This window comes from Myxocyprinus asiaticus, chromosome 16 (assembly GCF_019703515.2).
Source record: "Myxocyprinus asiaticus isolate MX2 ecotype Aquarium Trade chromosome 16, UBuf_Myxa_2, whole genome shotgun sequence".
Lineage (NCBI taxonomy): Eukaryota > Metazoa > Chordata > Actinopteri > Cypriniformes > Catostomidae > Myxocyprinus > Myxocyprinus asiaticus.
The window spans coordinates 18623443-18629442 of record NC_059359.1 but is presented as its reverse complement, the minus strand read 5'-3'; positions in this window follow the sequence as shown (position 1 = coordinate 18629442).

Below are 6000 nucleotides of genomic sequence, written 5' to 3'. Positions count from 1 at the left end.
GTATCAGCAGCACCTGTGGCAGGTTAAATTTCCTCAGCTGGTGAAGGAAGTACAACCTCTGCTGGGCCTTTATCACAATGGAATCAATGTGGGTCTCTCATTTCAGGTCCTGTAAGATGGTAGTGCCCAGGAACCTGAATGACTCCACTGCTGCCACAGTGCTGTTTAGAATGGTGAGGGGGGTCAGGGTTGGGGTGTTTCTCCTAAAGTCCAAAATGATCTCCATCACAGTGGTGTCGTCTGCAAACTTCAGGAGCTTGACAGAGGGGTCCTTGGCGATGCAATCATTGGTGTAGAGGGAGAAGAGTAGTGGGGAGAGCACACATCCCTGGGGGGCACCAGTGCTGACTGTACAGGTGCTAGAAGTGAGTTTCCCTGTCTCACAAGCTGCTGCCTGTCCGTCAGAAAGCTGGAAATCCACTGACAGATAGACATGGGAACAGAGAGTTGGTGTAATTTATTCTGGAGTATAGCTGGGATGATGGTGTTGAAAGCTGAACTGAAGTCCACAAAAAGGATCCTTGCATATGTCCCTGGTCTGTCCAGATGTTGCAGGATATGATGCAATCCTATGTTGACTGCATCATCCAAAGACCTGTTTGCTCGATAAGCAAATTGAAGGGGATCTAGAAAGGGTCCAGTGATGTTCTCCAGGTGGGCCAACACCAGTCTCTCAAATGATTTCATGACCACAGATGTCAGGGTGACAGGTCTGTAGTCATTAAGTCCTGTGATTTTTGGTTTCTTTGGGACAGGAATAATGATTGAGCGTTTGAAGCAGCATGGGACTTCACACTGCTCTGGTGATCTATTGAAGATCTGTGATGGGGGCCAGCTGGTTAGCACAGGATCGAAGACACGCTGGTGAGACGCCATCTGGGCCTGAAGCCTTCCTCGTCTTTTGTTTCTGAAAGACGCGGCTCACATCATCTTCAAAGATCTTAAGTGCAGGTTGAGTAGCAGGAGGGGGGAGGAGGGGGGTTGCAGGAGGTGTTGGTGTTTGTGTGAAGTGAAGGTCAGAGTGGGTGTGGGGTGTGAGATTGGGCCTTTCAAATCTGCAGTAGAACACATTCAGGTCATCAGCCAGTTGTTGGTTCCCTACAGGGTTGGGGGTAGGAGTCCTGTAATTTGTGAGTTGTTTCATGCCACTCCACACTGATGCAGGGTCGTTAGCTGAAAACTTGTTTTTCAGCTTCTCAGAGTATCTCCTTTTAGCCACTCTGATTTCCCTGTTCAGTGTGTTCCTGGCCTGATTGTACAAGACTTTATCCCTACCCCTGTAAGCATCCTCTTTGGCCTGACGAAGCTGCCTGAGTTCTGCTGTAAACCACGGTTTGTTATTGTTGAACTTTAAATAAGTCCTCACAGAAACTGATATATGATGTAACAGTATCTGTAAGCTCATCCAGGTCTGTGGCTGCAGCCTCAAAAACACTCCAATCCGTGCAATCGAAGCAGGCTTGTAGTTCCTGCTCTGCTTCATTGGTCCATCTCTTTACAATCCTTACTACTGGCTTGGTTGATTTTAATTTCTGCCTGTAGGTTGGAAGAAGATGAACCAGACAGTGATCAGAGAGTCCCAAAGCTGCTCTAGGGACAGAGCGATATGCATCCTTTATTGTTGTGTAGCAATGATCCAGTATGTTCCTGTCTCTGGTGGGGCATGTTTGTATTTGGGCAGTTCACGTGTGAGATTTGCTTTGTTAAAATCCCCAAGAATAATAATAACTGAGTCCAGGTATTGTTGTTCCATGTCTGTGATCTGATCAGCCTGCTGTTGGAGCGCTGTGTTCAAACACGCGTTTGGTGCGTTATACACACTCACCAGAATAAACGAGGAAAACTCCTGCGGCGAGTAGAAAGGTTTACAGTTAATAAAGAGCGCTTCCAAGTTAGGACAGCACATCCTCTTTAACGTTGTTACATCTGTACACCAACTTTCATTGATATAAAAGCATGTTCCACCACCTCTCATTTTCCCCATTAACTCTGTGATGCGATCCGCTCTGAACAGCTGGAAGCAGATGTAACTCGCTGTCCGGAATGGCTTCACTCAGCCAGGTTTCTGTGAAGCACAAGGCAGCAGAGGTTGAAAAGTCCTTGTTTGTGCGGGTGAGGAGATGTAGTTCGTCCGTTCTGTTAGGAAGAGAGCGGAGATTCGCTAAGTGAATACTCGGCAGCGCTGCTCGAAATCCGCGGCGACAGAGTTTGACCAGCGCACCGGCTCATCTCCCTCACCTGCGTCTCCTGAACAACAAAGCCGCGCCTCCAACTAAAATGTCTAGCAAAACGTCTGAATATTCAAAAACCAGGAAAAGATTGTCTGGTACATGCTGTCGAATGTTCAGCAGTTCGTCTCTGTTAAAACTGACCGGAAAAAGATTACTAAACAAAGGACAAACAAACAAAAACAACAAAAGAACTGAGGAGCTCCACACCGAGGCAGCCATCCTCGGCGCCATCATGATGATATGAGATGGCACTGTGTTACAGCAAATATTACAAATGGTTTGAGAAACAGATGTACAAGACCAACACGTAATGTCCGATGAGTCAAGTAACAGAGACGTTGAGATGCGTGTCAAAAAGTGAGTCATTTTATTTTGAATCATTGAACAAAACAAATACAAGCTATAAACAAGTTCTTAGTGAGTACTGTATTATGATTTGCTCAAGTTGTTTTGGCTAGAACATGTTACGATGTCCTTACAGAGCTCAGGGTCCAATCCTCCAATCCTCTATTAAAGATGGAACAGCTATCCATATATTGTCCTTATTAAGCTCCGTCAGATTGTGCTCACACATCTAGAAGTATGAATGAATGATCAACACCGCAACGAAAAAATTAATGAACGTATGATGCAACTACAACTGTGTTTACTTCTTAGCGGAAGTACCTCGCACATTTCGCGCAAAGCATCACAGGGCGTAGGAATAAGGTGGATAAAAATGATTTGTATTTTGAGCTGTCGGGTCCGATGTTGCGCAAAATCGCTGGCTTATGACGTACATCCTTGAGTCATTACGTCATGTCCCTGAACATAGGAAAGAAGATCTGGCTGTCTCTTTCCCATGTAAACAGTACATGGCGGTAATGCACTGTTTTAGTTTGCAAGTAGCCCTTAAAAAGAAGAAACTACAGTTCAGTCAGTCACACTCACACTGTTCCAGACAGCATTACAACAATCTGGATGGATGTTTATCTGTTATCTGGTTGGCGAAGTTGTTTACCTGCTTTAATGCTTGGATATGCTGTCTGGTAAGGTTTTTAAAGCTAATATATTGCTTGTCATGCTTGTATGAATCAAACATTACTCGTGTGTTAACCGATCGCGATGTATCTACGTTGTCGGGGGAAGTTACTGTGACATGTTTACTAATATATATGACTTCTGAAATTGACCTCTTGTAACTGTTATATTGCATTTTTAAGCATATTATTTTCATGTTTAATAAATTAATTTTTTTATCCCCATCATTATTGAATTGTTTTATGATTTTATTTTACTGTGTTATTGTGTGCACTGCATAGACCAGGGGTATTCAATTAAAGTTCCAAGAGGTCCGGTGTTGTGTCAAAGTCTGTTCCCTCTATGTTTCCCCCAGTTAGTGTTCCCCGTAGCACTGTTAAACATTAAAAATAGGGGGAACAGACTTTGACAAAGGGGAAACATGGGGGAACAGACTTCGTCAAAGGGGAAACAGACTTCGACAGAGGGGACACATAGGGGTACAGACTTCGATACAACCTCCTATGTTTCCCCGGTTAGTGTTCCCCGTAATGCTGTTAAACATTAAACATAGGGGGTAACAGACTTTGAAACTAACCTAAGGGGAAACAAAGGGGGAACAGACTTCAACAATGCAGTTAAAACTTAAACATAGGGGAACAGTCTGTTCTCCCTATGTTTAATGTTTAACAGCACTAAGGGGAACACTAACCATGGAAACATTGGGGGAACAGACACCGGTCTCTACATTTCCTTCCCAGTAAAGGTCCGGACAGTAACTTACATGGGGTCAATATACTGTAGCTATGAAATGACATAAGGAATGCTTAATCAATTTGATGAAATAGTTATTATAAATTTACAAGTTGGCAGCAATAGTACTTTGTTAAAGAAAAAATCATAAAGTCAAAAAGTCTCTTCAAAATTAGTCAAGGATTATGACATTGAGGCCCCAGAGAAAAGCCAAAGTAGTGGGGTTTGGGGAATATTCAACCAAAAGATTAAAATATTTCAGTTAGTTCATCAACCGAGTGCACTTTGATATGAATATTAAAAGATAAAATCAACAGTTTGCTGAATGACAACAGTCCAGTACTTGTGTTTGAATATTTTTAGATAACTAAGGGGTATAGCAGACCTTGTGACTAAAGAAAGATACATTGTGCACACTGTGCACTTTGATATGGATATTAAAAGATAAAAATCAACAGTTTGTTCTGATGCTGAATGACAGCAGTCCAGTATTTGTGTTTGAATATTTTTAAACACCTAAGGGGTATAGCAGGCCTTGTGACTAAAAAAAGATACATTATGGGGGTTCAGGGATACCGGTTCAGATTAATTTCAGACACATGAAGTTCACTTTGCTTCATTCTTGTTTTCTGCAGTGTGTTTTAGCGAAAGATGCCAGTATCTACTGTATATTGTTGCTCACTGTATTTTTCTGCTACAGCCTAATGCATGCGATTGGAAAGGACGCGGCTCCGGGCTGGTGTTTCTTCACCACTGCTAGAGACAGAGAGAGGCTGCGCTGCACTTGGTAAACAGCACCTAGTCGATCATGTTTGAAAGCTGTCTGAAATTAATATATTGACTTCGATATCATTACGTTTGGTGCAGTTTGGTCCGTATTGACCCTTTGCTGGGTCCAGACACGGGCTGCGGATCGCCATTTGAGTATGACTGGCATAGACATACTATTGTAGTATTATGGTTCACTTGCACTATCAACTGAGGCTGTACAATATAATATAAGAATAATAAAGTTTCCCATTGAACTCGTATGAGCAATAACATGAGTTTAACCCCTTAAATTGATAAGTGTAGTACAATACAAACATTAATAGTAGAACACTTTAAAAAATATATAAAATATACTGGTAGTGACTGAGGTGATTGAGTCCCCTGTTCTCTATGTAAAAGCACTTTGAGTGTAGTGTCAGAAAAGAGCTATAAGTGTCAAATTCATTCATTAAAAATATGTGAATACGAGTGTTGTTTATCTTCATCAAAGAAAGTAATATTTCAGTTTTAAATCTTTAATCGTATAACATTAAATCAGCATGAAAATAGCACGTTATGACTCTTGCTCTGAATAAAGTTAAACACTAAAGTTACGTAGTGCATCTTTAAAAACGCTTTAATTATCTAATTGTTTCTTACATAAACTTAAAGATTCAATCAATTATTGACTGGAGTCACATGGATTACTTTTATGCTGCCTAAATGTGACTTTTGGACCGTCAAAGTGCTGGAACCTGTGTATTTCCATTTTTTCCATCTAAAAAATTTCATTTGTGTTCTGCTGAAGACAGTCATACACATCTGGGATGGCATCAGGGTAAGTGAATAATGAGAGAATTTTCATTTTTGGTTGAACTATTCCATTACCTTTTATTTAACCCGGAATATTCCTTTAATGGTATAGTTCACCCAGAACTAAAAATTCTGTCATTTATTTCTCACCCTCTTGTAGTTCCAAACCCATTTCATTTTTGGGTGAACTAGTGCACAGTTTGTCATGACTGTATTAAAAGTTCAACCCCATTGTTTTTGGAGAAAACAAGCCTTTGATATTATGAAAGGTAAATGATTCATAAACACATTTCATCACAAACAGTGTTCAAACCAAGCCTATGCCACTGTCTTATGTTTAGCGAAAATCAGACCACAATTCTACTTCCTCTATGTACAGTAAAGTCATATTTTTAAAAGACTTTTCCATATCCCAAAAACTATTCATGCTATGTCATGTGCTGGCCTGGAAATG